The following is a 21227-nucleotide window of genomic DNA, read 5'->3' as shown; positions in this document are numbered from 1 at the left end:
AGGATGATTCATGGAATCTCACAACGTGAGCATATCATCCTCACGATGTGAAAATTCATCCGGACACCTTTCAAAGCTAGAAAGGCAAATGGCAAGTCTACGAGATGATACGGCCATGGCTCACGACGTTAGCATATTATTCTCATGATGTGAAAGGGCCCAAAACAGCCTATAAATAGCAAGTCCGACCCATTCCATCATTACACCAAATTTCCTCTCTCTCTCTCTCTCACTCACTCACTCACTCATTCGCGGAAGGTGTTAGTTGTCCCGAGCCCGACGATCAAGAACCACCGCCCGTTTCTAGTTAAATTCTAATCAAAGCTAGCTACTAACGTGAGTGCATAGTCCCTTTCATGAACATGATTTTAATACAAGGATTGATTAATGTATTAAGTATTTGTTTGTGTGTGAAATAATTGATATTGCCTGAAATGCATGTCAAGAGCATACAAGATAATTATATGATGCTACAGAGTAAACTTAAGTTAATTAAGAAGAATATTGGGTAGTATCCCCTTATGAGTACGAGTGTGATATACACAAAGGGTAGAACTTTAAAACTTGTCATTGATCCGAGAGTAGGGATTAGACTTATTCATTTGTCCTTAGTCGGAGAGTATGGATAAGACATAGTTATTTGTCATTCATCTGGGAGCATGAATTAGACATAAGTAAATTATCTAAGAGTACGGAATGGGCATAACTATTGATCCGGGAGTATGGATCATACATACCCGATTTGGGAGTATGGATTAGGTAAAGAGGTAAATTTTACATCCGGGAGTATAGATTGTGTCATTGTGAGGGTCGACGGGGTTGGATAAATTGCTTATATGAGGCGAATTTGTATTATGTTGTGATGTTTTAAAACACACACATACACACACACACACACACACACATATATATATATATATATAACATTGTGGGATTCAAATCCCTATGTACTCACCAGGTTTTCCAACCTGTCCCAACAACTTATAACCCTCATTAAAAAATTTTATTGTCATTATTTCCACTACCACGCTTAGGTATAACCCTCACTCTATAATTTTTTTAATAAAGTTTGTATCCTCCATGAATTGAATAGATTGTTAAATCAAACCTATGTTGAGCAAGGGATTCATAATAGTCTCCTAATCGGGGCCTCATCTCTTCTCAGTCAACATTGGGATCATGCACTGTATACTTGATGCCAACATCTTCATCGTCCTCATCTAAGTGGGCATGTTTATTTTGTTGGTCACCAGGATTGTCTCCATCATTTACTATTACATCAATACTCCTCCTTAATATGTTTTCGTCACACAATAAGTTAAGAAAATGATCATCACATGGGTTTGAGGGTGCTTTGAAAGTTTCTTCAGAAAAATCCAAGAAACTAAAGTCAAATGCTTCAACATCGGAGTTAGAGTCTGGAAGGCATGTCTTCTCAAGGACCTTAGGCCCTTTAGGCTTCTTAATTCCAGAAGTAGAAGCCATTTGTTTCATAAAAAAAGTTAGCTCAAACTTGGAACTCTATAGACGAAGATAACCGCCATCAGAAACATGAATTTCTTGTTTTCATACACGTACCTTACTACTCCACCTCACTTCACCAATGATTTCGGAACTTCAAAATGCGAAATTGAGGACTGTGGATCCCTTCTCGAATGCATGAAACCCTTTATCAGTGATGGTTCGTAATAGGTGATGGCTATTGAATATGTTAGTGGTGACCGGATAGTACAGGTAACCTACTTGTCACTAGGTATTAGCTTTCAAGTGATAATTCCAAGAAAATATCATGTCCACAATCAACGGAAAATTAAAATTAGGGCTTTTGCCAATTTAATGGCAAAGATATAGGACTTTTATGATATTAATCCAATGAAATTTTGTTAAAATTCTTATTTTTTTCGGTTTTTTTAAATAACGGGTAAAAACCGTGGAAAAAACGGTTTCATGTATTTATAAAAGACCTATTAATAACCGGTTGTTTGTTACCAACCTACCCGGATTTGAAAAACGGGTTCTCAAGAAACCGGTTTGATTTTTGTCGATAGGTTATTAAAAACAGGTTTAAAATGTTTAGTATTCTTTATTATAATTTATTTATAAAGTTGGTGATCCGTTGGGCTAGTTTATTGGCATGCCATTACCTTATTGTCATATGCCCATCAGCCATTTTCATTTTTTGCTTTAAAAATTGTCCGCTTGTATTGGATCATTTTGGCCCAATTTTTTATTAAAGCGTACAAATTTCAAACCATATAATATTTTTCAACAATGGTTAATCGGTACAAATGAGGTTTATTCGTATTCGGTAAGTTTACGCAATGTTCTTGAACAAAGTTAGAAACAAGTCGAGAAAACTCACAATATGTTCGGCGACTTTTTATTAAAATGGTGTGTTTTAAAAAATATATTCACTAAATAGACACTTTTAAGGGAAACTGAATAAATTAATCAGTATAAATAAGCTTTTAATAATTAGTTTTTCAGTTTTTGAACAATGACTACATAATCCCGAATTCTTTATTTCGGATTTGATTTTCAAATTTTGAAGTTATTTTTTGGGTTTTTTTTTTCATTTTTTATTCCAAACAAATTCTCTACTTATGTTCAAAATGTTTTATTTTGAAGTATTTAATATCACCGTTTTTATATAAAATGTTTGATTTTATGTCATAATATTGCATATATTTCAGATTTACTATTTTTGTTTAACTTTTTATTAGATTTAAGTAGAAAAAAGCGAATATTTTTATCGAAATTTCATAATTGTTTATTGGATTTTGAACTTGTTCTTGAAATTTCAGAGTTTCATTTTTTTTCCCGAAATCCAACATATATGGTCTGCCACTGGGGTGCAGCAAGGTGACCCCTTGGGTCCTCTTCTTTTTGCCCTTGTTTTGCACCCGCTTGTGCACAAGATTAGAGACAATTGTAAGCTCCTTCTCCATGCTTGGTACCTAGATGATGGGACTATCATTGGATATTCAGAGGAGGTGGCTAGAGTGTTGAACATAATTCGGTTGCATGGTCCAGGTTTGGGTCTCGAGTTGAACATCATGAAAACAGAGATTTTTTGGCCCTCATGTGATGGTAGGAAGCTTCGGGCTGATTTATTCCCTACGGAGATAGGGAGACCTTCTTTGGGGGTGAAACTCCTAGGGGGCTGTTAGCAGAGACGCGGGGTTTATTACCGGGCTGGCCATGAAAAGAGCGGTCAATGTTGTTGATTTGATGGGCCTTCTTCCACAACTATGTGACCCACAGAGTGAGCTCCTTTTGCTTCGATCATGTATGGGCATTGCAAAACTTTTCTTTGGTTTAAGAACATGTCAGCCGGTACACATAGAAGAGGCAGCGTTATTCTTTGACAAGGGATTGCGCAGGTCTATCGAGGATATGGTGGTATGTGGAGGCCCCTTCTTTGGAGACATTCAGTGGCGCTTGGCTTCCTTACCTATTCGTTTTGGTGGTTTGTGTTTATACTCGGCCTACGAGGTTTCCTCCTACGCATTTGTAGCCTCGAGGGCCCAATCTTGGGCATTACAAGACCACATCTTACGTGACAGTGGCATATGTGGTATGGACTCGGATTATCTATGTGCTATGACTCGTCTCCATGATACGATTCCAGGATTTGACTGTAGCGGTTTCACTAATAAGGACACCGCCCCCCTAAATCCCAAAAAGTTTTGGCGTGTGCCCTTTTTAGCAAAATCGTCCAAGATATGGAAGTCAACTTCAAGATGACTGTTAGATAGAAAGCAGTCTTTGAGTGTCTGCGGGCGCCTCATGCTCAAGATTTTCTGCTAACTATCCCTATTGATGATCTTGGCCAACATATGTCTCCTGTGGAGTACCAAACTATCCTTCGTTACCACCTCATGATTCCCATATTCCCAATTGACGAGATATGCCTAGTTTGTCGCAAGGCATGTTTGGATACCTTTGGGGAACACGCAGTTCATTGTAGAGATCTCTCCTTGGTTTCAAGTATAGACATGATGTGGTTCGGGATGTTCTCTTTGATGCTTGTCGGCGTGCTGGTATATCTGTGAAGAAAGAAGCGCCAGTGAACTTTTTGACGGACCCGCAGGATGGTAGGTCCACACTTAGACCGGCTGACATTTTGGTCTTTGGGTGGATAGGAGGGAAGCATGCGTGCGTGGATCTTAATGGTGTATCTCCTCTCATTGGTTTGGGGAGCGGAGGTTTCACAGCTGGGCATGCCGCTTTGAAAGCCGCTGCGTGCAAAGTGGTAAAGCACGACAATGCATTTAGAGAAAATCAACATGTGTTTGTTCCTTTTGCATTCGATACATTTGGTTTTCTCGCACCAGAGTCGGTGGAGCTCCTTAACAGAGTCCAACGGGTCATGCATTCTAATGTCATATTTCCTAGATCCACAAATGTTGTTTTCAAAAGAATAGGTTTTGCCATCCAAAAAGGGCTAGCGGCACAACTTGTTGCCCGTTTGCCTTCAATCGATATGTATTGAATTCAATTTCGGAATTATATATAAAAATAATAATAATAATCAATTTAGTCTGAAATTCTGCAATGCCATTCTAAAATGTATTTTTTTTGTAAAAAAATGTTTTTTCTCAGTTCGAACGGCCCAGACTAAGTCGTTTTCCAAAACATTTTTTTTGTTATTATCTTCAAATACACAAAGTTCTAGAGAATGACTATTAAAATAATGTTGTTTATGGACACTTTGAAAACCCCATCCCGTTATAGCTAATTGTTGTGTTTTTTATTCAATTTTATTTGTCTCTATAAAGTTTCAACTTCATTAAGTTTATCTACACACAGTTTATGTTTGTAACATTTTTTTTGTAGTTTTACCCTGATGCACATGAAGCATTTGAGAAATGACTTAGTGAAATATTCTCTTGAATTTCAAAAATGGAATTTATATGATTGAAAGGAGCTCTCTTCCTCTCTCTCTCTCTCTCTCTCTCTCTCTCTCTCTCTTTCTCTCTCTCTCTCTCTTTCTCTCTACCTCTCTCTCTCTCTCTCTCTCACACACACACACACACACATATCAAATCATCACCACTATTGTAGCCATGCTTTCTTCAGTTATCACTTAAACTTATTGTTGTTATCATAACCTCCATTCTTCGTCTCCAATTCTTATTTTATACACCACCTTATAACTAAAGGTTTGTCTCTTTAAGGATCCTAACTATTTTGAAATGCTAAGCAGATGACTAAGTAGTAAGATCCTAAGAGTTTTTATAAACCTGAAATCTTCACGATCCTAATCATCTAGGGACCCTCAGGAGACTTACTACTACAACCACATCAATCATGTCAACCATGCAAGAAGATGTAAACAACCATGGCCTCAAATTAAAGGGGTTGCCCTCTAACCCTACAAAAAAAGAGTAAAAATTCTCTTACAACCCCAAGAAATATTCAAATTGTTTTTAAACCAAATCTAAACTACGGCTTGATTGTCGTCACCTGGAACCTTCTCTGCTTCTTCCTCATATCCTCCTACCTTCAGCTACCATGTAAGATCCTGACTGGTGTTAATAGGCTCACTAATTAATTTGAATAGGGCTTCGCATCAACCAACAACATTCCAGGATCCCGTATTGGCCATATCCTCTGCAAGTTTGATCTTAGCTTCCCAAGCAATCATAACAACACTACCCTTCACCTCAACAATCACCTATGCAATCTTTGCAACATGTTCCTCCTCCTTTGCAATCTTATCTTTGCTTAGAAACTCCATCCTAATTAGGAGATCCCCATTGGTGGACTTCCACACCCTCTCTTACTCCTTTAAAGCTAGCTCAGCCTTCTCAGCCTTGACCTTCTAGTCAGCAGTGGACTGAGAAATTGTCACATCCCCAAATTCACGGCCAAAAAAGACCGATTTGTTTATGCTTTGTTTTATAAAATCAGAGTAATCCTTTGATTAAAAGTATTGTGGAATTTGTTTCCAGAAAACATGATAAATTCTTTATTAAAGCATTTTCGAAGAAATGTAATTTATTCATTTTAAAACATTTGAGTTGTCCTAGTCAATACAGACACATAAGTATAAACAGAACTTACATTATTTTACACTAATGATTTACATCTCCTTTAATCTCTCAGTGAAATATGTCTTCGTATCGATACATGTGATAAAAAGAAAACTGAGTGGGTCAGGCTTGGGAGCCTGGTGAGCATATAGGGTTTTCAACCCACAATAATATAATTATTATAATTATTCATAAAAAAAATCAAGCCAATTACCAATACCCATTATCTTCTCTATTCCTAAAAATATTAAGAGTTATATATCATTCTCTCATTCATTCCTAAGGATTATCCTAAGGAATAGGCACACGGTTACATCGTTGCCAGGGTTTATACAACAGACACTAAGTCCATAGCTTCCAGGGTTATTACAACATGTGCTAAACCCATAGCTCTCATTTATCGACAATATTATTCACAGGAATCCACCTGCAATACATGTCATTGGGTTTTTAGAGTACATCTGATGAACATATAATTCACACACCTACATGTTGTGAACCTACCAGTGTTCCATGGACCGTCTAGAATAGTCCATGGTTGTCATCCATACTCTACTAGATGACGGGGCCATCGCTTGGCTCATCGATTGGTTCATCGCTTCTCACCATATTTTACCACTCATATATCATCGCTCATCATTTATCTCATCATTTTATCACACATGAACGTATTTCACCTACCCATGTTATACCTAACATATTTATAGATAAAAATACATATACAGTTTAGGACCTGTATAAAACAATCATTCAAGATCTATCTCAAATAAACAAACAACATATAAACACATAGCACATATTTCATAGCAAATACTTCATATTTATGTGTTAGAAGAAAGTAACTACACAATCATTTGATTTGATGATGCTCGGACAGCACTACGGCTCTTCGAGTAGTAATTCTCCGGTGAAACCAGGGTATCTTCACACACCGGGCTTCTCGCCGGTAGAGCTTCGGCTTGAAACTATTTTCTTTTCGGGATCTTCGAAGCATCGGGAATCGCTTTAGGTATCGGGGATGGTACCGGGGCTTCGGGTGGTTAAAAGAAGGCTTAAAGATTAGTAGAGTAGGAGAGAGGTTAAGGAATTAGCAACCAAAACCGGTTGCCTTCATTTTCTATTTATAGGGCTGAAAATTCAGTTTTCACGTTGTGAACCATCATTTCACGTCGTGACCTTGGATGTCATCAGGTGCATAGTCGTAACTTGGGTCTGCTAGGCTCAGAAAGGTCACATCACCGAGTTCACGTCGTGAACCCTGACATAGGGTGGGGTTTCGTGTAACGTCCGTAGATCTGGGCTAGTCAATTTAGAGACGATAGGCGTCAAAAATGAATTTTTGATGAAAGATTATTTAGAATGAATAATCTTAACTGACTTTTAGTATATGTTACAAGGATTCCGCACATATAAAAAACGCCAAAATTCGAGTTATAATGAAGAAATTATGACATGTTGAAGTTTCGCGACAAAACCAACACGACGCTGAATGACGTAAAATGTGAATTTACGTTAGAGTGATATTTAGCCTTAGCTATCTAAAAAAAAGTCATAGAGTTCTTTAAACCATGAGCGTGCATAAAAAGAACATCCAAATCTAACTTCGTATGAGGAAGTTACGTTTTTTCTAAGTTTCGACTTAGCGGTATGCTGCTCGAATACTCGATTTGAGATCGAGCGGTTTTTAGCCGAAACAATCTAAATGAGAATCGGAGATCTCGTTAATAGTAGTGAAATGATAAAAAGATAGGTGAAAATGGATGTCATATGAAGAAGTTATGAATTTATAACAAAATTTTCCTGTCCCGGACAGCACTACAGATTGTAGATCGTAGTCTCACCTACGCGTGGATATAAAGAACGTCGAAAACGGAGTTCGTATGAGGAAGATATGAATTTTTTTAAGTTTATTAAATAATTAAAGTATTTAATTTATTTATAAAATCCGATATTATCCAAGGGGGGGAGTCATCGGACTTATCCGGGTTACGCCCAACGTAACATAGAATTACGCCTAGCGTAGTTCAAAGAATCAGCCCCTATAAAAGGGATGTGAGTGCAGCCGAGTTCTTTGAAACTTTTCTCTTCTCTCTCTCCCGTTTTGCATCGTTTTTCGTGCAAAAATATCTCGAAGCCCCAGTATCATTCACAAGCCCCGAAGCAAGTCCCGTAGCCCCAAAGATCCCGAGAAGTGCGATTCCCAAGCCGAAGCTCTACCCGCGAGAAGCCAAATTTTGTGAAGATCTTCCAAATCTACCGAAGAATACTACTTCTACAAGTCGTAGTGTTGTCCGGTCATCTTCTAATCAAGAAAGTGTGTGGTCACTTTCTTCTAACACATAAATATTAAGTATTTGATATGAAATACATGTCATGTGTATAATATTTTGTTTTTTATTTGAGATGATTGTGGAATGGATGAATTATATAAGTTTTAATGAGTTAAACTATATATGTATTTTGGATCTAAAAATATGTTGGGTAGAACATGGGTAGATGAGGTTGTTGGTATGTGATAAAAGATGGGTTGGACCAGGAGATAAAAAGATAAAGAGATAAACTTGTTTTAGATCTGGATATATGGATCATGTCCGGAGGTTAGTTTTAGATCCGAGAGTATGGATGTAACACCGTAAAAGTTTGAACAATTTTTCACTTTTGAAAAACCATGAAATATAATTTGCATTCATAAATAAAAACATTGTATCAACATTGTATCTGTACAAAACCCCAAGATCAAAATGTTTAACTCCAATGTGCGTGTGTACGAGTCATGCCGGCGCCTTCCCGCGATCATTGCTAGTACCTGAAACACATCACACATAACACTGTAAACATAAATGCTTAGTGAGTTCCCCAAAATACCAAATATAGCACATACGCCTTTCCAGGCCATAGGACCTTCCGATCCAAGTGTCTCAGGGGATTTCCATCCCAAACTCTGTTGACCTTCCAGTCCGTATCATCTTGACCTTCTGGCCCACATCATGCTCATATCAGATAACATATCACATATAACTTACATCCCATATACATCATACACATAAGACCCTTCGGTCACATATAATTACCCCATCGGGTAAGGCATAGTGAGAAGACTCACCTCAGACGTCTCGTAAATCTCTGACTTGGTAGAAGTATTGCCTAGCCTCTGCCTATTCACACAAAGTAAATATCCTCATAAACATAACACTCAAGGCTAGACTCGATCCGTTATTGTCACCCTTAGAAGGGTAAAAGACTATTTTACCCCCCCCCCCCCCTCTTGGCTCAAGGACCCCATGGTTAACCAAACCCTAAAATTCAACAAAAGTTAACGGTCAATTTTGACCCAACTCGCCGAGTGCAGTCTGGTGACTCGGCGAGTATACCCATGTCCACTAACTCTCTGTCCCGCTTGGTACGTCGAGTCCTACCCTATGCTTGACGAGTCACTCCTAGCATGAATCGCGGGGCTACCCCGACTCAACTCGTCGAGTGTCAAGAACAACTCGGCGAGTACCGCCTTGAGCTCCAGTCTTTTAACCCCCTTCTGACTCACTAAGTTATCCCCCAACTCGGCAAGTCTACTCACTGAGTATTCTGCGTGGACCTTATCCCTACTCGCTGAGTCTCAAGAACAACTCGGCGAGTTCATGCCATGCACAGACTCTATTGACCTCCTGTGGTCAGATCTGTGCCCCTAATCCATAGATCTGGCCTTCCCAAGCATAAATGTCACGTAAAGTCTGAATCTTGATGCTTATAATTCAACCAATAGGCATTAAATGGTGATTTTGTCCCAAATACCTTAACCCAAGGTCATGACTTCCATTGTTCTTCATAAAGCTGGAAGGATAAGGCTTTCTGGACCTCTATGGGTCCATGTACAAAGCCTCATCTCCAGAAGGGACTATTTGGACCTCAAATCAACTAACTCAAGGGTACAAGAAACCCTAAAACCACATATCCTTCCCAAAACAGAAGAAGAGTCGAAATAATACCTCAAATGAATGATCTTAGCTTTTAGTCCTTAGAATAGCAACCTCCTTTTCTTTCCCTTGGCTAGAACTTGCTTCTTCTTACTAAATGACACCACAAAGATCAACAATGGTCACTCCTTGCTTCTCAAACGATCTGAGACTCTCTCTGGGGGTAGTAGCCACAATGGATGGCCATAAGGGCCTTTAAATAGGTCCCAAGCCCTGGAAATTAGGGCTTCACTAAACAGCATGGACTCGCTGAGTTCGGACATGAACTAAAATGAACATCCGCGTACCTACTCAGCGAGTCTTGGTGCCAACTCGCCGAGTTCCTCCACAAACTCCAAAAATTAAATGAATAAATAATATACCTGGGAATCCGGATGTTACAATGGATCAAATCAAGAGGTTAGTTTTTGATCCAGGAATATAGATTAGGTAAGGAGGTAAATTTTAGATCCGGGAGTACGGATTATGTGTTTTTGAATTATGTGTTCATACGATAAGGTATCATGCATATAGTCCCTTTTAGGAATGTGGTTTTTATACGTGTATTGATTAAAGTATGAAATATACATATGTATGTAATGTATTTGTTATTGTCCGAAATACATGTTAGATATATTTGATGATATATAATATGCGAATCAGTTATGGTTCAATATGTGTTAAGATGTGAATATATGATATTATTATTTGAAACTTTGTGTTAACTATACACTAGTTAGCATTGCTTAAATGGAGTTAATATCGAAAATTGATTATAAGCATTATAGGCTTGCCTAGTGATGGTTAAGGCTTAAATAGGGATGTTTAGTTCAATTAAGTTTGGACATTGGGTAGTCGCTTATTAAGAGTATGTGTGTTGTGAGATTGATGATCGGTCGAGTACGTCCTACGTACAGAAGTGCATTTTATGTACGAAGTCTTTTTCAAAGCTCTATGTCTTGGGTGTTGCTTGTGCCAGGGTACTATTATGTTCTCGGGTACGATTCTTTCGCATACCAGAGTACTATAATGTGCCAGAAGTACTATCATGTACAAAGTCTTTTTGACAATTTTGTGTGTCGGTTACGGGAGCGTACGGGAGTACTCTAGTAGTATTTCCCCATACTTTTATTTTGAGAGAGCTTTGGAGTCAGCGTTTATTTTATGAAGTGATCGACCAAGCTTCATATGTCAGCGTTTTCTTTCACGAAGTAATTAAGGGAACTTCGTAGACTGCCTAAAGTGTGTCAGTAATAGACCACTGCTAGGTATGTTTGGTGTTATATTATTGGATGGGATGCCTCTGGGGGTGAAATACCTCATGTATTCAGGCCACTACTAGGCAAAGTTCGATGCTGGGATAGGTAGAGTCTGGAGGTATAATACCTCATGATAGTCGGAGCACGCCTAGGCATTGTTATCTAGATAACTACCCCTGACTTAACTGTCTTGTGGTTCTTTCTTTTATGAACGGAGGTTCGTGGTGAAACTTATTCCATTCCCCTCATTTGATGTCTTTATTGATCCTCGTTTGCTGCCAGGAAATTTCCGAAGCAGCTTCGTCAGTTTATGGTTCATATCGATTCCTTAGGCTAGATCTCGTAAGATCATTGTATGGGGTCAGTATGTAGGGATCGACGAGATGGGATATATTGTTTTAGAAATATAATTTTTATGTGTTTTTAATATTAGTGGTTTTACAGGATCTAGATATACTTTATTATCACGTTGTTTGAACTAAGAGGTTTCATACTCTGTGTTCCTTAGGTGACTGGGTTCACCAGGGATATCTGAACTAAGTGTTCATTAAGTATTTGTGAACTAGGTATTCTTGTATCTAAAATTTCCTCTTTACCTGATCCCTACTCACGGATCTAAAACTATGCCCAATCCATACTCCCAGACTAGGGACAACTAACTATGCCTTAATCCACAGCTACCAAAGTTTTTCTCTCGTTTATCGACAGCATCTACCCACGTTCTACCTAATATATTTGTTGATATAAAATACATATACAATTTAACTCATTTAAAAACTATATAAAACATCCATTCCACACTCATCTCAAATAAAGAACAATATATAAATACATAGCTGGTATTTCATACCAAATACTTCATATTTATGTGTTAGAAGAAGTAACTACAAACGCACTTGATTAGACAATGCTCGGACAGCACTACGGCTCTTCGAGTAGTAGTTCTCCGGTGAAACCGGGATATCTTCACACACTGGGCTTCTCGCGGGCAGAGCTTCGGCTTGAAAATCTTTTCTTCTCGGGATCTTCGGAGCATCGGGACTCGCTTCGGGTATCGGGGATGCTACCGGGGCTTCGGGGGTTAAAAGAAGGCTTAAAGATGAGTAGAGTAGGAGAGAGGTTAAGGAATTAGCAACCAAAACCGATAGCCTTTGGTTTCTATTTATAGGGCTGAAAATTCAGTTTTCACATCGTGACCTTGGACGTCATCAGGTGCGTAGTCGCAACTTGGGTCTCCCAGGCTCAAAAATATCACTTCATTGAGTTCACGTCGTGAACCCACTGTTCGCTTCGTGAACCCTGACACTGGGTTGGTGTTCGTGTCCCGAACTTTAGAAATTCATAAAGTTTGCATACGAGCTCCGTTTTCGATGTTCTTTATATCCACGTGTAGGTGAGATTATGCTCTACAACTCTCGTTTAGACTCTGTCGACTAATTTTGACTTATTTTTATTATATTATTTTTAGTAGGCCGGGACAGGAAAAGTCCGCTACTAAATAATAACTTCTTCATCCGACGTCCGTTTTCGTCTGCCTTTTTACCGTTAGACTACTATTAACGATATCTTTGATTCCCGTTTAGGTTGTTTCGAACAGAAACCACTCGATCTCATATTCAAACTTCGGGCTGCATACTGCTAAGCTGAAATTTAGAAAAATTATAACTTCCTCATATGAAGTCAGATTTCGACGTTCTTTTTATGCATGCTCTCGGTTTAACATATTCTACGACTTTCGTTTAGACCGATAAGCCCAAATATGGCTCTATTGTAAATTCACTATTCACGTCACGCTGTGTCGTGCCGGTTTTGTCGCGAAGCTTCGACATGTCATAAATTCTTCGTTAGAACTCGGATTTCGGCATTCTTTAGATATCTGAAATCTGCGTCACGACCACTACAACTTTGTTAAGATTATTCATTCAAAATATTCTTCTATTAAAAAGTCATTTTTAATGCCTTTTGTTTCTAAATTAACTAGCTCTGATCTACGGGTGTTACAGAGATGTGCTCGGAAACCTGAAACAATAACCAAATTAGTAAAGACAAAACTAAAAAAGAAAAGATTATGCTCCTAGAAATACTTACTGCTTGAGAAAAAGAGACCACCTTCCTATGTGCTTCCTTAGCTCGAAGGTTTCTAGGCTCATATCTATGACCTCAACGGTTTTCCTCTTTCCGGGAACTTGGGGTCTTAATAAAGAGATCAATATGAGCCCACTTCGGAGGAAGAGAGGAGGTAAGTTTTTCCTTCTTGACCACAATCAAAACACTGGACATGTTATCTTCCAAATCAAAGAGGGCGAATCGAGCACTAAAGAATTTATCTATGGATCCTATATGTAATGAAGGATCCTTATTAGTTCAGGATCCTAATAATAGAGGAAATAATAAGAAGAAAGTAGGATCCTTACAGGTAGCCATTGAAGTTGTGGTGGAAAATCCTTCTTGGAGATTGGCGTGATCAATCTTGAAGGCTAGCTCAGCCATTGGTGGTCTTCCACATCCTCATTAAAAGATCCCCAATGGTGGCCTTCCACACCTTCTTCTACTCCTTTAAGGCTAGCTCAGCCTTCCCAGCCTTGACCTTCAAGTCAACAGTGGACTGAGAGATGTGGTTGGAAACCTCAAACAAGAACCACATTAGTAAAGACGAAACTAGAAAAGCAAAGATCATACTCCCAGAAATACTTACTACTTGAGAAAAAGAGATCATATTCCTAAGTGCTTTATTAGCTCCAAGATTTTCTAGTCTCATATATGTGACCTCAACAAGTTTCCTCTTTTCGGGAACCTGGGGTCTTAACAGTGAGATCAATATGAGCACAATTCGGAGGAAGAGAGGAGGCATGTTTTTCCTTGTTGACAATAATCAAAACATTGGACATGTTATCTTTCAGATCAGAGAGGGCGAATCGAGCACTAGAGAATGTAGCCAAGGATCCTATATGTAATGAAGGATCCTTATTAGTTCAGGATCCCAAAAATAAAGGAAATAATAAGAAGAAAGTCGGATCCTTAAAGGTAGCCATTAAATCAGTGATGGAAGAGCCTTCTTGCAGACTGGAGTAATCAATCTTGAAAGATCTATTAGCTGCAGATAGAGTAAGAAAGTTTGCAACATTGTCTTCGGTTTCTTCAGCGGTGGGAGCAACTTCTTCAAACTTGAATGTTGCATCATAATAAACAAAATAAGAAAGTAATTCTCAGGATTTTTAAAAAGTAACAAGTAAATCCTACCCTTACTGAACCAAGTCATTGGGGGATTGGATCCCCGTCGGGAATAGAGTCACGCCTCACAAAAAGGTACTTATCTTTCTAGGCTCCGTTGTTGTGTTTTTATTTCAGAATAAGGGGAGATTTAGTGGATTTAACTTTGAGATAAAAGCGGGAGTTCCCAAAGGTAGTAACATCGTAAACATGAGCCAGTTCAACTAAGCCTATGCCTAGATTATTGGATTGGTTCAACTAATTGATCTGAAACAAGATCCTCCAAATGACAAGCATGGCTTGGATGTAAGAAATATTAGTGGTTTCAAAAAAAACCCATAGATGATACCAGAAAAGGAGTATTTCGAACCCAAAGACAACTAATATTCAGGGATGCATACCCAAGACGGTGAGACAAATTCTGGCTGAATCGAAGTGTCATAGGGCCTAAAGATTGTATCCGTAGGAAAAGCCCCATTGGCTTTCAGGGACTCGATATCATAATCATCAAAAGAGCAAACTCACTATAAGTGATGATCTTTTTATCAATAGTCATTATCAGAAGTGGCGGTGATACTCGCACGAGAGCGAGTGATCTTTTTCCCATGGTTGAAAGATTGCAAAAACAAAGAGAAAAAACAAGAATGATACCTTCAGAAATGGTTGGTGGTGATGGAAGGAAACCAGAGCAAGTAAAGAGAAATCTTTCACTAGTTACCCTTATTTATCTTGGTAACTGAAGAGAGAGGATTGATTTAACCATGTCATCATGAGCATCAAATGGATAAAGTTCTATTCATTATGTTTTGAATTTCAAAATTCTTTTCTCCGTTTAAATAAAATTATACCTTTAAATATTCAAAATTAATTTAAATATTTTACAGGTATAATTTGGAAGCAATTGTTGGGGCCAAGATCCTCAATCTTATTCAGGATCCCAGATCTCAAAGATATCTTAGGATCCCGAAGTATATGTCAGCATCTTGATTATTATTATTGTTTCCCTAACTAAATTTAATGGCTATGTCTTGTTTATTCTTCACATGTGCAAAAATTGTCAACATCAGACTCATTCTCAACGAAGAAAAATTTTAATCAGGAAAAAGATCCGTGAATACCAAGTCAAACCAATGTGCTCATATTTATTTGAGAGCTTCCCATAAATATTGGACTTATAGTTACTTAGACTAGACTATAAATACACATGTACTTATTACACTACACATGACAAGAGTTACTACAACATTTGTAGTCGTTTCGATACTTCCATTTCTGTAATTCACATTTCAATAAATACAACTAAACAAGGCATGTGATCATTATCACCTCCCAAGGTTTTGTGTCGGAGATCCTAGCAAGGATCAAGGGATTTCCTTGTAAACCACTTGTGCAATTTGGTTCTTAATTCGGTAATCACTTCAGCTAAAACACCACAACCTCTCATTCACTTTGGTTGATATTCATTTGATTGATTTTTGACCAAAACAGTTATATATCCTTAAATAAGGATAAAATATTAAATAAAAATGTATTTAACTCTTCTTCATCGATTCTTGAACACATGTTGCATCATTTCACAAACAACCTCAATGGTTGTCATTATCGGTAAATCTTGTATACCAACTGGAACCTAATCATGACCTCAGGAATATCGTCAACACATTGAAATAAACTCTATGGAAAATGCGTTTTCCAATTTCGTAATAGCAATATTGTAAAGTTATATAAGTTTGTTTCCGTTAACGTGATTGTTGATTGCATGTTGAAGCCTATCCAAACTTAACTAAAATATCAAACATGTTATAAGTTTTGCATGTGTAGCATAACAACCGTTCTACTACATTGTTGTGACCAATCATAACCCTTAAATTCTAAGCTACATTCATATAACGTACAATACCCATGTTATGAATATGAGTAGAAAATATTTAGGGCCAACCCTATGGAATTAGATATATCACTTATGAAGGCGGCTTCCCTAGCATCCCTATGGCCTTCCTTCAGGCTCCGTAGGAACCAAGTCCAAGCGTCGTCACTCTTTGTCATTCCCAAACCAATTGCTATGAGTAGGTGTTCGTAGTTTCCATCGACAACAATCGCTACGAACATTGAGCCTCTCATTTAAACAGGATAATGCATATAAAGATCATTGGCAACATGTACATAAGAAATACTTAAATGTATAAAAACATTGATACCAATATTAATGAAATTATAACAAAAAAATATACAATGTATATATTACAAAAGGACCAAGATCCTAAAGTCATGAAACAAAACTCAGATATTAACGAAAAACAAGAGTGTTTATGCTAAAATTCACTATATTGATTTTCAAATATACCGTTAAAATCCATAGTGTTTTTTGTTTATATATGCAACGAGCCACAAATATATGATACTAACGTAGTTAATGTGCATAAGATTATCGTTTGGAAATTACTAAAATTTTATCTGTTATCTTTTATGTCTACAATTATTTCTATTCATTAAAATTATGATAAATCATCATTCAATTTAACTTTATTTAATATATTTCTAATATAATCTTAATGAGTTAGTTAAAAAAATTTAGAATTATTACATTTATCATAATCTTATTGTGTAAGAACTGAATCACTGACCATAAAAAATAATAAGCAATTTAATTCTCATTTATTTTTAAAGCCACGGTGTAAAAGTTCCATGAAATGAATTGCTTTACACTTTAATAGATAATCTATTAGAAACAAAATGACCATTAGAATAACAATCTCAATAAACAAATGTTAATAAGTTCTACTCCTATTAACAAAAGAATCTCAATCTATAAGTATGTGATCTAGTCGAATATTGACAAAGGGAATATATGGCAGTTAATTTAATATTTTAAAACAAGATTTCGATCAAACAAAATCTCATAATAAATATTTTTGTTATAGAGAAATATAGAATGGTATTATAGCGTGAAGCACACCTCATATGCGCATACCATAAGATCTCATGTTTGACCAAATCTATTATCTATAATAAAAACATTTGTTAATCACCTATTTATGTAAATAAAAAAGCATTTTAATGAATAAACTCATAAACACTACAATAGATCATTTGCCTACATACATATAAAATATATAAAGTTCATAAAGAATAATTATAATAGTAAAAATAAGAAGAATAATAATGATAGTAATAATAAAAATATAATAAATGATTTATCTATAATTAATCAAGAGAAAACTACAAAATTAATAATGAATAATTATAATAGTAAGATTAAGAATAATAATAATAATAGTAATAATAAAAATATAATAAAATTTTTATATATAAGTTAATCAAGATAAAACTACAAAAATGTTCTGTGTAGTTATTTTAATTTTTTTTAGTGCAAGCAAATATTATTAACACAAGAAAACAATAAGACTTAAATGAGAAGCTCAAGCCAAATTACAAAACAATCGAAATAGAAGACATACACCAACTAGAACAATTTAGTGTAACACTCCAAATTAGGTACTACCTTGAAGCCCTTGAGAATTTTAAAAATTTCATAGTAAGTCCTTTAAGTACGCTGGGCGTACTCATGGGTACTCTGAGCGTACTATGTATGATTGATCGCGTAGTGAAAACATGTACGCTAGGCGTACATGACAGAAGTCTAAAACCTTAATCTCTGGACTTGAGGCCTATTTAAAGATCCTTAAGCCTCTTGGACCTAACCCCCTATAGCCTCCACAACCTTGTTTCGCCCTTCTACTCCAGAGAGAGTTTGTGAGATCCTTTTTTAGTTTAGAGAGTGCATTTGTGGTCATTTTAATGTCCATTCAAGAGGGAGAAGTTGTCAAGTAGGCTTGGAGTGACATTGGGCTATAAAATTCTGCATCTAGATCACCTTGAGAAGCTTCTGGAGACATAAAGCTTTGATCTTTCCATCTTATTCATTAGATCTGGTTAGGGTTTTCTAGTTTTGTCCCTTTTGTTGGTTTTGGACCTCCTCTTGTGAGTTGAACAACTCCAAAGGCTAGAAATCTTAGATCTGAGGTCCTTTGGTCCATTCATAACATAAAAATGAATTCTTGATGGGTGTTTTGACCTCATGCATGGATTAAGAACCATACAAAGGTCATAACTGGGTTGTTGGGAACATATGAGACATGCAAAGGCATAAAGTTGCCAACTTTATGCCCTAGGCCGTCTAAATAAGCTTAGATCTGACTATTGGACGTGAGAAAATCGAGTATTAAGAACTTAATGGAGAAAGTGCTTAATCTGTTAGTACACTGGGAGTAACATAGTGTACGCATCGCATAAGGCCCAGGGACTCAGTACACTGTGCGTACCAGGGTGGTACGCTAAGCGTACGCACAGTAGATAGACTTGGATTTATTTTGGGGTTTGAGCTTTTGGGCCTCAATTAATCATTGGGTCTGGTCATATTCTAGGATTAGTGGACCAATTTATCTATTTTGGCCTTTTGGGCCATAGATGTTATCTTTGGGCCTTATTGGGCCATGAGGCCCATTAATGATTTTGGATATGGACTTTGGGCCCATTAACTAAGGAAGACCTTTTGGGTCTTTGTGAAAGGGCTTGGAGTTGGTTTTTTCAATTAGGTTGTGCTTAGCCCTAACATTGAGTGATATTATTATTGTTCAACACAAATGTCTACAGATTGTTAGGAGAGTAGCCTTCGGATTCTATAGACAGAGGTGAGTCTTCTCACCATACCAATGGGTCTAAGGCACCAAGTTTGGCCCATTTTATGATGTGTAATACACTAGTGGTAGTAGAGATATGTGGTATGATAGTTAGCTTTATGCTAAGTTGTATGCTAGTGATTATGTAATATTTGCATGAAATACCATGGGGGAGCCTATGACACTTGGATGTGAGACCATGTAGGGGAGCTCATAGCTATCTGGCAGGGAAAGACCATTGGGGAAGCCCATGGTACTTAGGTGTAAGACCATGTGGGGGAGCCTATGACATCCTTATGATGGGATATGAGGTAGAGATAGCCTTATGGCTAATATGATATATTATGTGGTAGAGATAGCTTTTATGGCTAATATGATATGTTATGTGGTAGAGATTGCCTTTATAGCTAATATGATATGTTATGTGGCGGAGATAGGTTTTATGGCTAATATGATATGTTATATGGTACAGATAACTTTTATGGCTAATATGATGTGTGTTATGTGGTTTGTGTGTGTGGTATGCTCTAGGGGACTCACTAAGCATTAGCTTACAGGTTGTGGATTTGTTTCATGTACATTGGATCCCAAGGGCAATGGCAAGGGGTGATGGCGTGGCGTGCACTCTCACATAGGCATTTTACGGGACACTCTGATATTTCTAAATAAAATTGTAAAGAATGTGGATTTGAAAACAATTGCTCTGGGATTTCATGGTTTATGGAAACATATTTGATTAATTAAAAATTGAAAAATTTTCTTTTAAAAATTGGGTTGTTACAAGTTGGTATCAGAGCCTTGGTTTGAGGGATTCGAGCACACTCGTGGGTGTGTCCGGACTCAAACTAAGGAAATGATAGAATTGTTTTCAAAATAAAATGAAAAGGCTTTTAAAGAAAGGAAAAGATGAAAGTGCAACGTGCGTGATCAGCCGGGCTAATTAATTAGTCACCCAATGTATTAGCCATGTTATACTGATGTTTGAGCTTTGATAATCATATGAAACTTGCTATGTGTATGCTTTTAAAATTGTATACGGTTAGGAGCTTAGAGTCTTAGAATGATTGATTTGGTCTTATTTCCTTTTCCTTGTTTGGTTGTGGTCCTAGGGTAGAATCTTTTATTTGAAAGTCTATTTGATCCTTTTTGTGTATAATTTGCATGCATAAAGGCAACCGGTTATGATTGACAGCCTAGGATTTGAGAGGTGCGGTAGTCTATGGAATATGATTTATTTGGGACGAATTAAAGTTGTTAGGTAGAGCATTGGGAAATGTATAGGTAGGTGTGGAAGGTAGTATTGGGCTCGTACTACTAAAAGCACAGGACATGTACCTAAACCAATGTCAGATCTGACGACTCCAAGGAGTACCAGTGTGGGAAGATCCCCTTTATATGTATCCTGATCATTATGATTTATGACATTTCAATTCACATAGTGGTGACACAGTTTGGAGCAGGGTGATCGGGATCGGGATCTGGATCCGGGGCTGGATCAGGCGGCACTACCAATGTCATCGATAAGAGGCTGCGCGAGCTTAGTGTGGTCGAGGTTACTAGGGGCATCATTGATGCTACCCCAGTCATCTTAGGGATGGTCAACGGGGTATGATGGAGATTATGTATGAGAGGCTCAGGGCATTTAGAGCCGAGATTGTTGCAGGCCAGGTTAGGGCCCGAACTCCCTTATTCCGCGAGTTCATCGCGAGCGAGGTGCTGGAGTTTTTTTGGGTCAGGGACCCAATTGTTAGCCAACTCTGGGTGGTGGATATCAAGAATGCCCAGCGTATGAGCTCTTGCCTGGATGCAGCAAAAGTGGGATTTGCTTCTTGCATGTTGAGAGACAGGGCCTGAGATTGGTGGGGCGAGGTTACTAGCCTGGTGGGAGCAGTCGGTGTGGCTGAGATGACATGTGCCAAGTTTGTTCAGGGATTTGACTTGGAATTTTCACCACCGATTGAGGTGTAACGGCTTGTTAGAGAGTTTCATGACCTTCAACAGACCACCGAGACCGTGGTGGAGATCACCGCCAAGTTTTGGGAATGAGCTTTATTGATCCCACAGTACGCTACCGATGAGGACATGAGGAGG

This window comes from Lactuca saligna, chromosome 9 (assembly GCF_052625555.1).
Source record: "Lactuca saligna cultivar CGN05327 chromosome 9, ASM5262555v1, whole genome shotgun sequence".
NCBI classification, from domain to species: Eukaryota; Viridiplantae; Streptophyta; class Magnoliopsida; order Asterales; family Asteraceae; genus Lactuca; species Lactuca saligna.
The sequence above is the reverse complement of the archived record's forward strand: the minus strand, read 5'-3'. Positions refer to the sequence as shown.